At 37.7% G+C, this 19215-nt stretch overlaps 1 protein-coding gene and 1 long non-coding RNA gene across 33 annotated transcripts in view; one reads left to right on the top strand and one right to left on the bottom strand.

Annotated features, from left to right (window-relative positions):
- The window catches only part of LOC309656466, a 607356-nt gene that overhangs the window by 27204 nt on the left and 560937 nt on the right, over positions 1 to 19215 (top strand). The gene's annotated exons all lie outside the window — the stretch shown is intronic.
- ZNF438 (zinc finger protein 438) overlaps positions 1 to 19215 on the bottom strand; it is a 193770-nt gene that overhangs the window by 126148 nt on the left and 48407 nt on the right. For 13 of the 32 annotated variants that reach the window (XM_082452797.1, XM_082452794.1, XM_082452773.1 and 10 more), the window contains one exon: positions 9025 to 9107. The exons of 18 other annotated variants lie outside the window; for them this stretch is intronic. The gene's annotated coding sequence lies outside the window, so the exon portion shown is untranslated. Of the gene's footprint in view, positions 1 to 3535; positions 3640 to 9024; positions 9108 to 19215 lie in introns of those variants that run through there. One more of the 32 variants, XM_082452792.1, reaches the window with a different exon arrangement.

The raw sequence follows: 19215 nt of genomic DNA, 5'->3' as shown, positions 1-19215 counted from the left end.
TCGCCAGCAAACTTAAGTTATTCTAGAAACTCCTTCAGAGAGACATTGTTTCGATTCTATCCATCCCCAAACCCTTAGGTTCCCAAGTTGATGGGTGGGTACGTGGCAATGTGCTCTAAACAACACGAGCAAACTTACCCAGGGCTGTGTCTAAAGGGCAGCTCATTACCTGGATGAGGCCAGTGCTGGAATAGGTACTCCGTGTCCCCACCAATTCATCAGCAGCCACTGACACATACGGATGCTTCACAGGAGCGTAACATTTTCTCCCAAAACTTAAGGGGAAAAGGCAAAAATAGAAAACCTTTTGCCAACCACAAAAATGTATATTTAAAAAGTTGTGGAATAAAAATGAGCTGCTATATACTTTAAAAACCAGAGAAAAAGTAGAAAATAAGTATCTCCCTATGCTCAGCTACAACCTCCTGAACTGAATTGAAGCAGAAATGTTGCCGTTTCAGCTAAGCAGCTTTACATCTGAGGCAACTTAAAACACACTACCAATCACGTAAGCTAAAAGTAAGGCAGTGGCATCAAAATGTACCCTTCTCTAATCAGAACCCATTTTTCAAGTGTGCTTTTCGAAGGAAGAATGTAAGTCTTCACTAGATCAACGGGCTTTCATTTACCTCGAAATTCTCTAAACCAGCAATCGGCAGATTTTTAAATCTACACAATTAATTTGACAACAAATTTGATTGTTGGCTGCTAAATGTGAATTTTAAAACTAATATGTTAGTGCTCTGTTCTTGTTTCAAATCAAAGGGATTTCTTCTGGGATTGAAAAGTAATGAGCATGTAGCCTATCTCACGGACGAAGGAGTGATTTCTAATCTTTAAAAACAGGAGGTCCGCCTACATGATCACCTGGGACAAACTTGGCTAGTGCAACCCGGCGAGAAGGTTATAGGAGCCTGGGAATGTTTAACATCAAGAAAGGAATTACAGCTCAGTAAGATCAGAGGGAATTACACAGGAAATGTGAACAGTAACCCTTTCATATCTCCGTACCCGCTCCTACCGCCTGTGATAAATGGGGTCCTGCTGCCACCCAGCAATGCGAATACACAAGCCAACAGCAGAAGGGGACTGGGAAAAAGCCATTTTATACACACACACACACATAGAAACACACACACAGCATAAACTCATACTGACATGATAAAATCATGCTGCTCCAGAAAAAAGCCTGTAGCCTTTCTGATTGCCACGTAGGCACTCTATCACTGCCTTATCCAGCAAGAGGCCTAAGTAAAAATCCCAAGGAAACGTGGAGAATCAGGCGGGGGTGGCGAGGATGGAAGAGTTGGCAGACTCTTCATAAGTAGGGAAACGTGGCTTCTCTGAAGCTGACCAAACAAACAGGTCTCCGCCCTGGCTTATGTTTAAACATCTTGTTCCCTGTCAGTCTGTAGGGAAAACATTCTTTCCACAATAAATAATATGCAAACGAATCAGAAATTCTTACTCCATCCGTTATCTACTCTATGTAGTTTTTTCAGTATTGTAAGCCAGAAGCTTAGAGAATTCAACTGACTGTAAACTATTCTTTTTTTAAAGAGCTGCTTAGGGATAGTCAAGGCAAGTTAAAATGTTTCTAGTCGCTAGTTAAGGAGAAGCACGTGTGACTGTGCAGATCCTGGACTCCTTCAGAGGCCTGCTGGCTCCCATCTCAAGAAAACAAGCTGCTCTCGCCACAGCTGCCTCTGGGAAAGGCGGAAATGCTCAGTTACTATAAATAGGTGAGCGTGAGATTCATTAAAAAAACAACAAACAAACAAACAACCCCGTGGTGCTCGGATGGTAAGGGCATGGTGGGGTAGTGAAATAAAATGAAGACAACAGTGATATCTCCAGTGGGCTAAGTCTAAAATATGGAATAGAATTTTATAGGTCACTCTGAAACAAGATTTCACTTTTTCCCTTGGTATAACCAGGATAGAGATGGTTTGCCATAGACAGTAGGTCAAGAAATAAATGAAAGTGAATACAGAGATGACAAAGCAAACCACCAATGAAAGTTAAAAGGGTTAGCATTTTAGAAGTATCCAGAAGAGGTGTTAGCTTTTTAGAACTATCCAGAAGAGGGGTTAGTTTTTTAGAACTATCCAGAAGAAGGAATAACAAAACCAAAGATTTTTTTCGTTTTGTTTTGCTCTGTTTTCAGCATGTACCCCCTCCAAAGCACACATAGCTTCCCCAGGAAACAACCTGTACCAGTAGTGATTCTGTACAGTGAGTGGCACGTCACCCAAACAGCAACTGAGATTTCAACTGTAGACTTCTGACTGGGCTTCCAAGCAACGATCAATTCCCCATCACCGCGTGGACCACACGGAAACTCAAGGGCGCTATCTCCTCATCTGGAAATGAGAGCTTACTTGGAAGGCCTCTTAATCACTTTAACCCATGTCTCCTTCTGATAAGCATAAAAACTTCATACCTTCTTTGAATGTTATTTGAGATTTCAGAATAATTTAAGTATTATAACCAAAAAGAAGCCAGAACACAAGATAATTTCTGATGGTTTTTTTCAAACCAGGTCCCACAGCAACAGAATTTAGTAACAAACACTTTCCTAAATAGACAGATATTAATTAATACTTGTTTACTTTTCTCTTGAAGACAAAAAGGCCAAATACATCTACAAACACTATGTACTGGTGACAATGAAATGATATTTATTGGGACCTTTGGCATATCTCTGCTTCTTGAGTTACTGTAGATGATCTTTTCAGTTCTTACATTAGGCCTGAAGAAATGCTGGCTGTACTTCAATATTTGTTCAGTGATTCAGCAGTAGGGCCCCTTTTGCTATTCTGAAGATCACAGAGCTCTGTTACAGTCCTCCCTTCCATGTAATAAAGGACAGAGGAAAGCAGGTTAATTTCTCAGGACAGAGGCAATAGTAAAAGAGGCAAACTGCAGACGACCTTGACAACAGTTCCAATGATGAAAATAGTAAGACTATCACCCAATATTTGCACATTCATACAGTGCTTCACACTGTACAAGGCACTTTACGTTAATTCCACCCCACAATTTTATTAAGTGGGTATTATTATCATTTGATTGAAACAGCATAAAGTGGCTTTTACAAGGTTCCCCAGCTAGTTGAGCAGCAGAGCTGAGATCTAAACTCTTCTGACAGCTGTCCCAGACATTAAAGCTTTCTACTTTGTCAGGAAATTTTGAAAATATCTTCATCCAAACTCTAAAATCCGAGTACACATAATAAGCAGAATCTTTTTTTCTCTCAACCCACCCAACATCACTCCTTTTCTACCAATTCCCATAAAAACAATCAGAGTTCCTATGACAGCAGCCTTTACTTCCTCAGACCGGAACGGCCAAGAGCACAGTGAAAAGCATCTTTCAAAAACAAACCTGCTCACACTTAGGATTTGTATCGTGTAACCGTCCCCCAAATAAGGACATCATCACAGGCATGGACTCTGAAAATCATTAGCTACTGAGGAAACGTCGGGGGTTGTCTGTTCATCATTTAGAATGAGTCATACATGACACATACTACCTGTTCACGCCTAAAAGGTGAGCACATTCCCAGCCTTCTGGCTCAGCAGAGACACTCACTCCCAGGGCTGGGTGGAGGGGCCAACGGCACAGGAACAACAAATCTAACAGAACTAAGAGTCAACATTCTTAGCAATTAAACAAATCATTCCAAATGTTTTATTTTTGAAGCCTTATTAAAGAATGATGGAACTACTGGCATTAGTAATTTAATGTAAATGTGAGACATAATGAAGGTGGAATTTTACTCATGTAAAGTCAATGATTTTTATTCACCTCTGAAGCTTATTATGAAGATTATGAGACAAAATTATATGAAAGATGCTAAACATCTTGCCTAGCACATAATAACTACTCAGTAAATATCAGCTGCAGTCAGTAACATTACTGAACTATTAAAAACAAAAGATATAATGCAAGGTCATATTTAAGTGAACCAGCATAACAATACGTTCTATGGGGTCTTTTTGTTTTTGTTTTTTGGCCACACTGTGGCATGTGGGATCTTAGTCCCCAACCAGGGATCGAACCCGCGCCCCCTGCACTGGAAATGCGGAGTCTGAACCGCTGGACTGCCAGGGAAGTCCCTCTGTGGGTTATTTTTTAAGATCTAAACAAAACATAAATACCTGTTCTAGGCATACAAATATATGCATGTAAGTATTCAGAACAAGATTTGGAAGAATAAAAGGCAAAATGATGACCCAGGGACCGTGATGGTCAAAGGGAACTTTAATCCCTTTAAATCCCTTTGATTTGTAAGGCTTTTTTAAAAAAAACAGAAGAAGGGTATTTATGTATTCCTTCTATAAATAAAATTTTTAGTAAAGCAAAGTAGAAAATAGATTTACACAAAGTATTATCTTAATAAGTTTCTTCGATTGCATAGTTGATTCAGTATTACATGAAAAAGTTTATTTTATTTGTAGATAGAGTCAAAAAGAGGTCTAAAGCTCCTTTTCTTTATTTAGTAATACCATTCAAGCTTTATGTCACAGACTGCCTTCAATAATCTTCCTCATCTTCCTGATTGTTACACTGAAAATACCTGCTTGTGCAAAAAGAAAACAAAAAGAACCTTCCTTACAATTTTATTAAGTTTAAAACCACTCAATGTATTTAATCAAGGTGCAAGGAGGCTTTCAATGTCCAGGAAGCCATAAATCGAAACAGTTTTACACTGAAAGATCACCTTCTCCCCTTGAATTCTGTGTGTGTTTACATTTCATAAACCACATACAGAAAGTCAAGTTGCCGATTCTTTTTAAGGCCAAAGGGGTTGCCTATTTAAAACCATCACAACAATTTCCAATGTCTTGAGGGTGGCTCTAATTAAAAACCTCTCCTCCTAGGCCCTTCCTAACTTCTAATTCTTGTCTGTACCATTTTGATGCTGGTTTTAAAATTCTAACCTTCCTTCCCGTTCACAACCATAACTTTGACTTTTTCACCCCATTCTTCTTCCTTCAGGTCACCTGGATGTGAGCCTATAAACTGTGGGCAAACCAGGTCACAGAAGCTCTTACGAACTCCCTCAAAGCAGCAAATAGCAGGCCTCCTGTGGTTCACGCACCAAGGGAAGCCACAGGCCCAACGGGCCTGGACCCCTGCAATTTACAAATCCAGCTTATAAATTAAAGACCTCCGGTACTGTAAAAAGGGACAGACATTTCAACAGATGAGAGGTAGAGAAAGCAGCCTCTTACTTGACCAGAAGGACATTAGGCTGAATAGAAATCTCCACCTCAAGGAGCTGTGGAGTCAGTGTTTGCGGGAAGCAGTACGATCTCTTTTAGATATATTTATAATTCAAGAAAGCCCTTCTCTGTAAATAAACGGGTAATACTATTTGATCAAAAGTTATTTTCCTATAATTTCAAATAAAAATTCTAGATATAATGTATAGCTAGTATAGGGCAATTTCAACAACAACAACAATGTACAGCTTTATTTCTAGCAAATGAAAAGCACATGTATCAACAATTGTTTTCTCCCAGACGCTCAGCTACGGGCTCATTAATGTTAAGCTGCTATATCTGCAAACCTCAGAACAATGGCTCCTCCTGTAGCTGGCTTCCTTGATTCTAGAAGCCTCAACCTAGCACCGTGGTGACCCACCGCAGGCTAGCTGTTACCCACCTGCTCTGGGCCTCAGTTTCTGGTCTAATATTAACACTACCTGATAGGACTGTTGCAAGGATTACATAAGTTGTTATGTGTAAAGTACTAGACTGTGCCTGACACTGAGTCAAGCACTGTACGATTCTTGGCTATTTTTATTATCCTTAACGTCAGAAAGGTGTAGCTCTGGGGCCAGAACGTTAATAAGCACAGCTTATGGCAACCGCTGCAGGAATCGGTGCCTTGAGACTGCTTAGTTCTTGGCGCAAGTTCAAAGTCACCTGCGTATTCTCTCCTGTGCATTCTAATTACTGATGTCTTCCTATATGCCTCCGTGTACCTGGTGCTTGGCATGCCTGGTGACGCATCTCACTCTGGACTCTAAATATCTTGAGAACAGGGACTCTATCTACCTCGCCTTGTAGACTCAACACCTAGTGCAGTGTCTTGCATAGAGTAGCTGCTCTATAAAAACCCAATTGAGGGGCTTCCCTGGTGGCGCAGTGGTTGAGAATCTGCCTGCTAATGCAGGGGACACGGGTTCGAGCCCTGCTCTGGGAAGATCCCACATGCCACGGAGCAACTAGGCCCGTGAGCCACAACTACTGAGCCTGCGCTCCGCAACAAGAGAGGCTGCGATAGTGAGAGGCCCGTGAACTGCAATGGAGAGTGGCCCCTGCTTGCCACAACTAGAGAAACCCCATGCACAGAAACGAAGGCCCAACACAGCCAAAAAAAAAAAAAAAAAAACCCAAGTTATAAAAAAAAAAAAAAAAAAAAACCAAATGAAACATAGTATTAGCCATCTATCTGTCTGCCTCACTCAAGCTCAGTTCCTGAGAACAGAGGTTACTGAATGTTGGTTTCTGCATCCCTAGAAGGGCCTACCTCACTCTGGCAGTTAATAAAAGCCTAGCACCTACTTTTTTTAATCCATGTTTTGAATTTATTTTGCATTTTATTTTGACTTATTCACAGCAACTTTTTATTGACTGAAACAAAATGCATTTCTGAAATGAAACAATTCTTTTTTCTTTTCCCCTAGAAGCTCTTGATAAAGCAGGAAATAAAACTTTTCAATGACTTTGTAGTCCTCAAAGTGATGACTACAGAGAAAAGAAGCAATGATCTGTTTTCCACGCTGCTCTGGATGGAGCCTTTGTCGGGAATCATCCTCCAGAACCTGACAGAACAAAGCCCCTCTTCAGAAAGAGTCGTCCTCTGACCGCTGTACAGATTCCACTCAGTCAGCACTGTGCCCTCGCTCTTCCACAACTGTGACAGGTTCATGATCTGAAAATGCTCTCTGCCCACCCTGCTTGTGACCATGCCCAGCTCAGCTTAGGACAAAAAGCCCATTTGGGCGGCCTCCTACTGCTGACCTCATGAAACAGAAACTCAGTGCAAGCAGCCTTTGGACCACTCAGGACCTCATCAATGAAAGATCTTCGGCGTGACCTTCAGTCTGATGCCTGGCTGAAGATCGCACAGCGGGCCTACCTCCCAGGACCCTCAATCTCAAAACATGCACACATCCCAGGGAAAAAGGCAAGAACCTTCTGGGAGTCTAGATAAATATCTTAGTTTTCTCAGGGGAACAAATGGTGATTTCACATTCCTCTGAGTCATTCTTTTACTAGATTACTTCCAGGTGTTATGGTAGGACAGTCCACCACAACGGGTGTCACTTGCTAATGTCAGGTCGGAGCACAAATACATGAGTCACATATGATCCTTCCAATTCTCCTTACTCAAGGTGGTAAGAGAAGTGATTTATTTATCTTGACTTTCCAAGATGAAATGAAGCTAACTTCTTTGCTTAAACGAAATAAATAAAAGTGCTCTCAGATGGAAACTCCCTTGCTACCCCTGGTGCCCTGGTCAGGCGCGGAGTTTTAAAGTGAGAAAGCATCTTGGACAGTCACCATTCTCACTGCACAGACCCTGCCTGAGGCCCAGAAGGGCTGAGACGTTTGCCATGGTCACAAAGGAAAACAGAGGACCAAAGCAAGACTAACGGTCCTCCTGCATTCTCCTCAGCCCGTTTGCTTTCCACACGCCACACGGAAAGGAGTCTCTGGCCAAGAACTTCACCCTGACCCGCAATCCTGAAGAGGCTGTTCTCAGCTTCCCCTCACTCCCTGCATTTTGGTAGTCCAGCTACATAATTAACTGCTAAAAAAATATGAGAAATAAAGACAAGCCTTCCAGTTCAAAGTGACTTAGCCACATTACTGTTTTCTTAAAGATATTACCCCTTGCAACAGGCTTCTTTCCTCCACACTGTTTCCAAGACAAGGCTGCGGGTCCTCTAAGAGCCGCTTCCATAAATAGTCCTCAAGTATATTCTGAAAAAAACGGGAGAGCCCTGTACACAAGCACCCTTGTCATAGTGAGGGAATGGAGATGACGCCCACTTGAGAAGGGCACACGACTAGACGCACCCAAGGCAGGGCTGATGCTCTATCAGGGACTCAGAGCAAAAGGACAGCCTCTGACACTGAGCAAACATTAAGGAGGGTGTAAACGCCATGCCCGGTGCCACCTGATACCGTAACCGACAGGGACATCTCAGAAAACAAGCTTACTCGTGAGTAACTGGTAATGTTTGCCTACCCATCACCATAAAATACATTAATTCAATAATCCCAAACATATTCTGAATCTTATACTTTGCCATTGCAAACACCAAATACAAAATCTGATACATTAACTTCAATTTGACTATTTCTTCTTTTTTCCCAGTCTAATGAGAAGGGAAAGGGCCTGAATGTGGGCAATAATAAGAAGTGTCTTTTTAAGATATAATACAGAAATAGGTCAAGAAAATAATGAGAAGTAATGTAATATGGCACAATAGCATATTTTTAATGACTTTCTTAAGGTTCACTTTGATATATACTTGGAAAACATGGTAATTTATTTAAAGTTGTGACAATCTTAGGGTTTTCATAATTTCTATAGCTATAAAAATTAATGAAAATATTTTACAAATTATTTTAAATTACAATTTAATAATATTCTGAGATAAAAATCTTAGATATCAATGAAAACTGAGAAGCAGATAAGTAAAACTTTATTAAATTTCTCATTTCCTACTGAGGGAAAACAAAAGATACCATCTCATTCTTGACTTAATTATAGGTATTACATAGATTTAAGGTTTCAAAAAAACTTAAAAATAATCAGCAGCAGATTTCAAAGCAGGCAAAATTCAAAACCAAATTAAACAAAGATAAACTTTAAATCAAATAGCAAAAAGCCCAAAACACAATGGAAAATAAAAGACTTGTATAAAAGAAACAAGATCAATGAAATAAAACCAATTAAAGATCAATTTTGACAATAAATATAAATGACTTAAAATACCTGTTAAAAGACAAAGGTTCCTCCCATTAGGTTAAAAAATCCAACTATGAAATCCAACTATGCTCCACTTACAGAAAACATATCTAAAAGAAATGACAAAGAAAGGATAACTATAAGAAGAAGTACACAGATACATAGGGAAATATAAACTAAAGTAGCAATATTAATGTCAGCTAAAACACAAAGCACAAGGCATAAATTAGGAAAAAAGTGATATTATCCTGATAAAAGGTATAATCCTCAATTGAGATAGTGACAGTTAATAATACATGAACACACAAAGCAAAACAAAAAAAGAGAGAAATATAAAGAAAAATTAATGGAAGAAATCACTGATTTACATATTTAAACCTTTGAGATCAGATAAAAAATAATTATAGAAAAGTTAAACAACATAATAAATAAATATTTTAGTATCTTACAAAGAAGGCAAATTCTTTAAAAATGTCTGTGGAACTTTACCAAAACTGATCATAAATTAGTCCACGAAGACATTTAAAAATTAGAAAAGCAGAACGTTGTGTATCAATTTATTACTAATTAGTACCTAAATTTTAAAAGTAACTTGTAAATTGGAGAAACAGTCTTCTAAATAACTACTGGATCAAAGAGAACTCTTGGCATGAAATCATATGCTATTTTAGAAATTATTTTAATTGAGAATACATATCAGGGACTTCCCTGGTGGCGCAGTGGTTAAGAATCCGCCTGCCAGTGCAGGGGACACGGGTTCAATCCCTGGACTGGGAAGGTTCCCCATGCCACTGAGCAACTAAGCCTGTGTGCCACAACTACTGAGCCTGCGCTCTAGAGCCCGTGAGCCACAACTACTGAGCCTATGCGCCGCAACTTCTGAAGCCTGTGCACTCTAGGGCCCACATGCCACAACTACTGAGCCCACATGCTGCAACGACTGAAGCCTGCACGCCTAGAGCCCGTGCTCTGCAACAAGAGAAACCACCACAATGAGAAGCCCACGCACCACAACGAAGAGTAGCCCCTGCTCGCCGCAACCAGAGAAAGCCTGCGCGTGGCAACAAAGACCCAATGCAGCCTAAATAAATAAATAGATGAGAATACACACCAAAATATACTGGCTATGGCCAAACAGTGCACAGAGAAAAACTTAAAAGTCTTAAATGCTTTCCATTTTGTATTAGGGTATAAACTTTCTACCATAACAAAAGGACTCAAAAATATAGTAGCCACAGTTAGAGATTTTTCTTTTTCATGTCACAATGCGGGGTGCAGGGGGAGGTGTGCGTCACAAGATCATTCAGGGACCCAAGCTAACTCTATCAGATTCCACATGGCTTCCATCTCCGGACCTAAGGTGGCTGCTATACCTGATGTAACACCCCCGGCAGCAGAAAGAGAAAAGAGAAAGTCTAGGGCAGGTAGCTTGTCCTTAATGAGGTAACCTTACACACATCACCAGTCACTTCCCATTAGTCCAAAGCCACACCCTGCTGCAAGAGAAGCAGAGAAATGTAGTTTCTAGATGGGCAGCCATGTATGCGCTCAGGTAAAATCTAGGAGTTCTAGTCCTAACAGGAAAAATAGATTGTAAGAGACACTGGAGTATCTTCTACATATTCTTCCTGGTTAAAAAAATGAAAAGAACAATAAAACAAAATCAAGAGGGGATTATATGTAATTACATCATTTTAGCTGGATTCTTCTTAGTGCCAAAGACACTAGCAAATATCAATTAAAGAAATTAGAAAGGTACATCAATGAATTTTAAGGATGCTAGGGTCCCATTCCAATACATCAAATCATAGGCTAACTACACTGAGAATTCATCTACTCTCTTTCCTTGTTTAAGGATATTTAATTCATGTATTTTTATTTATATTGTGTATACTGATTTATCGAAATGGAATTTTCGGGTCAACTCAGTTTCAGCCTTACCCAGAGAGGTCTTCTAACATTAGACAGAAGTTAATGTTTTGTTAGTAAAATAACTTTCAAATTTTTGGAATTTTTTTCAAAACAACATTATTGAGGTAAAATGTGTACATTTCAATGAATTTTACAAACATATACATGTATCCATATAATCACCACCATAGTCGAGATATAGAACACACTGATGAAACCAAAAGTTTCCCCTGAGCCCCATCCTGGTTAATCAAACTGTAGAGATATAGAACACGATGATCAAACCAGAAGGTTCCCTTGAGCCCCATCCAGGTCAATCACACTCCATCCTCAGCTGCAGACAACATGTCTGTTTATTGTCACTATAGATTAAATCTGTTTATTTGGGGGTTTTTTAGCAGCTTTTCTGGTATAATACTTGTGGGCAGTAAATGGAATCATAGTTTGTATTCTTTTGTGTCTGGCTTATTGAACTCAGCATAATGTTTTTGAGATTCATTCATGTTGTTATATGTATCAGTACTTTGTTCCCTTTAAGTGCTGAGTAGTATATTATTACATGGATATGCCACAATGTGTTCATCCATTCATTAGTTGATGGACATTTAAGTTGCTTCCAGCTTGAGGCTATTATGAATAAAGCTGCTATGGACATTCATGTACAAGTATGTGTGTAAATATATGTTATCATTTCTCTTAGGTAAATATTTAGTAGTAAAATTGTTGTGTATGTTATGGTAAATGTTTAACTTTATAACACACTGCCAAACAGTTTAAACAGTTTTATCGTTTTACTTTCCTACCAGCAATATATGAAAGTTCCATTCTAACACTTGTTCTTTTAATTTTTAATTTTAGCTATTCTGATGAATATACAATGGTATCTCATTGTTTTGGTTTGCATTTTTCTGATGTCTAATGATGTTGAACACCTTTTCCTGTGCTGCATTCATTATTTTCTTGTGCCTAGATTTTTAACTGGGTTGTCTTTTTAATGAGCTGTAAGAGTTCTTTATATATTCTGGCTACAAGTCATTTGTCAGGTATATGTATTGTGAATATGTTCTCTCTGTTTAAAGATCACCTTTTCATTTTCTTAACGATGTCTTTGAAGAATAGAAGTTTTAAATTTTTATGGAGTCCCATTTGTCAATTTTTCTTTTATGGTTCATGCTTTTTGGGCCCCAAGAAATCTTTGCCTATCCCAAGTTCACGAATATTTTCTCCTGTAATTTTTTCTTGAAGTTTTATAGTTTTAGTCTTTTATATTTAGATCCATGATTCTTTTCAAGTTATTTTTATATCTAGAAGAAGTAAGAGTTGAGGTTAATGTTTTTACATTTAATATCCACGTGTTCTAGTACCATTTGTTAAAAAGACTATCCTTTCCCCATTGAATTAACTTGGCACAACTGTCAGAAATCAACTGACCATATATGTGTGGGTCTATTTCTGGATTCTCTATTCTATTCCATTGATATAGATGTTTACCTTAGGCCAACACTACCTTGATCACCGCAGCTTTAAAGAAGGAGCTTTAAAAAGTAGAGGAAGTCTTGAAATCAGGTACTAAAAACCTTCCAATATTGTTCTTGTAAATACATTTTTTAGTTTTTATAGGTCCTTTGTATTTTGATATAAATTTTAAATTTCAATTTCTAATTTTTCATTGCTGGTATATATACATAAAACTGATTTTGTGTATCTACTTTGCGTCCTGCAAGCTTGCTAAATTCAATGACAAATTCTAGTGGCTTTTTAGAGATTGCTTAGCATTTTCTCTATACATGATCATGTTGTCTGCAAATAAAGACCTTTTATTTCTACCTTGCCAATGTGTATGTCATTTGTTTCTTTTTATTGCCTGTTACACTGGCTGGGGTCTCCATTACAGTATTAGATACACATATGGAGGAGATGGGCATACTTGCCTTGTGTCCTGTCTTAGGAGGAAAGTACTCCATCTTTTGACATTAAATAAGACTTCAGCTAGAAGTTACATGTAGATGTCTTTTGTCAGGTTAAGAAAATCCTCTTCTGTTTCTAGTTTCCTGACAGATTTTATCACAAATGACTGCTGAATGTACTCCAATGCTTTCTCCTGTAACTACTGACAGGATCATATAGCTTTTTTCCGTTAAAGTGATGAACTTATGCTAGTGAATTTTCCAATGTTAAACCAACCTTGCATCCCTAGAATAAACTCATTTTTTATATCCTGCTGGATTTGACTTACTAATGGTTTGTTAACAAAATGTTTCACCTATGTTCATGCAGGACATTTGTTTATAGTTTTCTTTTCTTGTAATGTCTTCACCTAGTTTTGATGTTAGTTAGCATAATGCTAGTGTCCTAAAATGAGCTGGGAAGAGTTTCCTTTTCTTCTATTTTCTGAATTATTTCTCCTTCAAATGTTTGATAGAATTCATCAGTTAAAACATGTTCTGGAGTTCTCCATGCCTGGAGTTCTTTTGGTTTTGGTTTGGTTTGTTTGTGTGGGAAGGTTTTTAACCAGGAATATAACTTCTTTAATAGATATGGTGCTACTCTAATTTTATCCTTCTTCCGAAGTCAATTTCATTACATAATTTGTGCCTTCCAAGGAATGTATCCATTTCATCAAAGTCGTCAAACTTATGTCCAAAAGATGCTTGTAATATTCTTTCTATATGCTTTTAATTTCTGTAGAATCTGTAGTGATGTCCCCTCTTTCAATTCTGACATTATACTTAGTAACGTGTTTCCTCTTTATTTTTCTTGATTAGGATAGCTAGGTTTAATCGTTTTTTCAACGAGCTGGCTTTTGGTTTCCTTGTTTATTTCTGTTGTTTATCTGTTTTCTATTTTATCAATTTCTGTTCTTTTGTTTACTATTTCCTTCCTTCTACTTACTTTCGTTTAAATTTGATCTTTTTCTCCCTTCTTAAGATGGACACTTAGATCATTTAAAGATTTGCCTAAGCACTGCTTCACATATATCCCAGAAATTCTGATGTGTTTTTATTGTGATTCACTTCAAAACATCTTTTAATCAGCCCTCCTTTTTTTTGACCAATGTGCTAGTTAGAAGTATGTGGTGTAATTACAAATGTTGAGGATTTTCCAGATATCTTCCTGATATTGATTTCTAGCTTAATTATATTGTGGTCATAGGATACACTCTGCATAGTTTCCATCATTTTAAACTTAATTGAGACTTGTTTTATATATTAGAAGATGGGGGGTGCTATCTTGGTGGATATTCCCTGTGCACTTGAAAAGAATGCATATTCTGCTACTGGTGAGTGGAATGTTCTATAAATGTCAGTGAAGTCAAGTTGCTTTACAGTGTTGTTAAGCGCATCTATATCCTCCCTGATCATGTTCCAACTTTTTCCATCAATTACTGATATGGGTATTAAAATCTCCAACTACAATTGAAGATTTGTCAGTTTCTTTTTTTTCAGTGCTATCAGTTTCTGCTTTGTGTATTTTTACAATGTAGTATTGTTTTCATTTAAATTTAAGGTTATTATTTCTTCTTGGCAAATTGACCCATTTATCATTATTATGAAGTGTCCCTCTTTAACCTTCTTAATATCACTTGTTATGAAGCCCACTTTGATATTACTATAGCCACTCCAGTTTTCTCTCACTTTGTGCTTACATTGGATACATTTTATACCCTTTTGTTTCTAACCTATTTTGAAGGTTATCTTGGTTTTTTATCCAATTTGACAATCTTTGCCTTCTGATTAGAGTAGATCATTTACGTTTAATGTGATTACTGATATGATTGAATGTTGTTCTACCATATTGTTACAAGTTTTCTATTTGTCCCATCTAGTTTTGGTCCTTCTCCCCTTTTTTCCTGTCTTATTTTGGATTAGTTTTTAGGATTTCACTTCATATCCACCATGGTTTCTTATTAGTTAAAACTCTTTTTTAGCTATTTTAGTGAATACTCTCTTTAGCTTAAGACAACCTACCTTCAAAAAATATTATATCACTTCATGTATAAGACCCTTATGATTATGCTTCCTTTCCCCATCCCATTCTTTGAGCCACTGATGTCATACATTTTACTTTTACATACATTATAAATCTCACTAGATAAACACTGTCATTATTTTTTATTTAAAGAGACATTTATGTTTTAAAGAAACTGAAACAGGGAGAAAAAATTTTGTTTATCAACATATGAACCACTTCTAGCATTCTTTATCCCTTTGTACAGTCCAATTTCCACCTGGTATCATTTTCCTTTTGCCTAATAAACTTCCTTTAATATTTCTTGTAATGTATGTCTGCTGGTCATGAGTTGTCTCAGTTTTTGTCTAAAAAGTTCTTATTTGGCCCTTATTTTTTTTCTCCTTTATTTTGTATTTTTACTGGCTGTAAAATCCTCGGTTGACAATTTTTCTAGCACTTGAAAATTGCTATTAAATTGCATTCTGGTTTGCGCAGTTTCTGATGACAAGTCTGCTGCCATTCTTGACTTTATTCCTTTGTATGTAATATCTTTTTATTCCCTCTGCCTGCTTTTAACATTTCTCTCTTTATCACTAATTTTCAGCAATTTTCTTGATGTACCGTGTGTGTGTGTGTGTGTGTGTTGTTTATCTTGCTTGGGCTCTGTTGAATTTCTTGGATCAATGGGTTTATATTTTCTTCAAATTTGGGGAAATTTCAGCCATTAATTTTTTTCTCTTTCACCCTCCCTCTAAAATCTGAGACTACAATTACACTTATGCCCATGGTTATCATACTATAGGAAACCAAGTTGCTTTTCATCTTTTTCAACCTTTTTTCTCTATGCTTTTGGTTAAATTCTCACTATGTTTTCAAGTTCACTGACCTTTTCTCCTGAAAGATCTAATCTGCACTTAATCCCATCTAGTAAAATTTTCATTTCAGTTACTATATTTTTTTATCTCTGGCTGTTCCAATATTTTCTTTTTTCTATCTTCTATTTCATTCCTCATTATGTGTATGTACATGAGCCATATTTACAACAGCTGTTTTAAAGTACCTATCTGCTAGTTCTATCATCTCTGTCATTTCAGGGTCTATTTCTATTGGCTCCTGGTTATGGGGTTTTTCTCCTGCTCCTTTCTTTATCTAGTGATGTTTGACTGGGTGCAATTCACTGTGAATTTTAAGTGGCTGAATGCTGGATTTCTTGTATTTGTTTAAAGAGTATTGAATTTCTAGCAGACAGTTGTTATTGTGGATTAAAATGATTCTTTTGAGGCTTAGTTTTAAACTCTTTTATGGCTTCTATAGAGGAACCTTAACTCTAAGGCTCAATCTTACAGTGACCTGGTAATTCTTCATTTCTCATGAGATGTCCTTCCAGCTTTTGGGGGTTTCATCCTGTGCATGCATGGTTTGGTGTTCAGCAGATCCTCAGGAGCCCCCCTATGTAGATTTCAGAAATTCTTTCTCTGTCCAACACCCACCTCTCTAGGAAGGTGAGATTTCAAATGAATCAGGCTTTTCTATCCTGTCTCCTTGCTACTTCCTTCCCTGCTCCATAGTAAGAGTCAGGTACTTCACTTTTAAATTTGGTTACTGAACTTTAAACGCTGAAAGGAGAACTGATCTCCCTCTAAGAAACCTACTGAGCATACCTTCCTAGAAGAGGGGGAGGCAAGATATTATTAAATTGCATTCTGGTTTGCGCAGTTTCTGATGACAAGTCTGCTGCCATTCTTGACTTTATTCCTTTGTATGTAATATGTATGTAATATCTTTTACATGTATGTAATATCTTTTATCTTTTTAATATCTAATACTAATATCTAGTATTTATTTAGATTCTTTTTTCTTTAGGAATTGAATACAAAAAAATATACAAAAATTGAATAGAAAAAGTTATTTATTTCATTAACCTTATTCTTAAAAATACTTGTGCTTCATTATTTGTGTTGGTAGATACCTAAGTAAAGGCTTAAAATGAAGCCTCTCTAAACCATTAAATAGCTTATACATTTATGGAGAAAAAAAAAAAAGAGTAGATATTTTAGGGGAGGTTGAAGAGAAGTAAGTCGGTGGTAGGAAGCAAATGTTTCCTCCAAGGCTAGGCTGTCATGAACTAAGTTGGAGTATATAGTTATCTGACAGTTGTAACAACATTAATAATCATAAACTATATCTAGAAAATTATGCAGGCTCACTACTGAAAACTGGAGGTGGCCAAATATATAAAGATGAAAATATATGCCATCTATAAATCTATCACTTAGAAGATAACAACTGTTAATATTTGGCATATGTCCTCACAGCGTTTTGCTAAGCATATACATACATACATATATACACACTAGGTGGGCCAAAAGGTTCATTCGTTTTTTTCCGTAAGATGGCTCTGGTAGTACTCAGTTGTCTTTAACTTCATTGGAAATAATTTTGTTAGACTGTATGTGACAGCTGTCATACCAGAGTGCATTTAAAAAAAGACTCATCAAAATTGGTGAATTTTTGTGTAGCCATTTTAATATCGAAGGTGGAAGGGAAAAAAAGCAACATTTTCAGCATATTATGCTTTATTATTTCAAGAAAGGTAAAAACGCAACTAAAATGCACAAAAAGATTTGTGCAGTGTATGGAAAAGGGCCTGTGACTGATCAAACGTGTCAAAAGTGGTTTGCGAAGTTTCGTGCTGGAGATTTCTCATTAGACAATGCTCCATGGTCGGGGAGACCAGTTGAAGTTGATAGCGATCAAATCGAGACATTAACTGAGAACAATCAACGTTATACCCCACGGGAGATAGCCAACTTACTCTAAATATCCAAATCAAGCTTTGAAAATAATTTTCACCAGCCTGGTTATGTGAATCGCTTTGAGGTTTGGGTCTCACATAAGCAAAAAAACCCTTCTTGACCATATTTCTGCATGCAATTCTCTACGTTTTAAAACATAATGAAAATGTTCCATTTTAATTAATTAATTAATTTATTTATTTATGGCTGTGTTGGGTCTTTGTTTCTGTGCAAGGGCTTTCTCTAGTTGCGGCAAGCGGGGGCCACTATTCATTGCGATGCATGGGCCTCTCACTATCACGGCCTCTCTTGCTGTGGAGCACAGGCTCCAGACGCGCAGGATCAGTAATTGTGGCTCAGGGGCCTAGTCGCTCCGCGGCATGTGGGATCTTCCCAGACCAGGGCTCGAACCCGTGTCCCCTGCATTAGCAGGCACATTCTCAACCACTGCGCCACCAGGGAAGCCCTGAAAACGTTCCATTTTTAAAACAAATTGTGACAGGCAATGACAAGCGGATACTGTACAACAATGTGGAACAGAAGAGATCGTAGGGCAAGCAAAATGAACCACTATCAACCACACCAAAGGCCAGTCTTCACCCAGAGAATGTGATATTGTCTATATGGTGGGATTGGAAGGGAGTCCTCTACTATGAGCTCCTTCTAGAAAACCAAACGATTAATTCCAACAAGTACCGCTCCCAATTAGACCAAATGAAAGTGGCACTCGACGAAAAGCGTCCAGAATTAGTCAACAGAAAACACATAATCTTCCATCAGGATAACACAAGACCACATGTTTTTTTGATGACCAGGCAAAAACTGTTAAAGCTTGGCTGGGAAGTTCTGATTCATCCACCGTATCACCAGACATTGAACCTTCTGATTTCCATTTATTTCGGTCTTTACAAAATTCTCTTAATGGAAAAAATTTCAATTCTCTGGAAGACTGTAAAAGGCATGTGGAACAGTTCTTTGCTCAAAAAGATAGAAAGTTTTGGGAAGATGGAATTATGAAGTTGCCTGAAAAATGGCAGAACGTAGCAGAACAAAAGGGTGAATACGTTGTTCAATAAAGTTCTTGGTGAAAATGAAGAAAATGTCTTTTATTTTTACTTAAAAAACTGAAGGCACTTTTTGGCCCACCCAATATATACCTCACAGGATTGCTGTGAGGACTAAATCAGCTAAAATATATAAAGCACTTAGAACACAGTAAGCTATGTATGTGTTTACTATCATTATTAAGAGGAAAAACGAGTAAATAAAGAGGCTCTGAGTGGACCTTCCATACCATTTTAAGACCTGAACTTTCCAACATCATCTGTATGTAGCTCAAATACCTCTTTCATTTGACAGAGAGAAGTGTACTGCATTTGAGAACTGCTTTTCCCTTTATTGATTATTTCATTACTGGCTTTAAATGAGTGTAGATACATTAGTCTTCTGCCAAGGCCAGGTGCAAAAATTAGTCTAACTGCCTCAGTGCCAGAGACTGAGAACCATGACACGTGTGCCATGATCATGTCACCTTCACCATCGAGAAGGTATCACTGGCCAT

Source organism: Balaenoptera physalus, assembly GCF_965194825.1.
Source record: "Balaenoptera physalus genome assembly, chromosome: 2".
Lineage (NCBI taxonomy): Eukaryota > Metazoa > Chordata > Mammalia > Artiodactyla > Balaenopteridae > Balaenoptera > Balaenoptera physalus.
The sequence above is the reverse complement of the archived record's forward strand: the minus strand, read 5'-3'. Positions and strand labels throughout refer to the sequence as shown.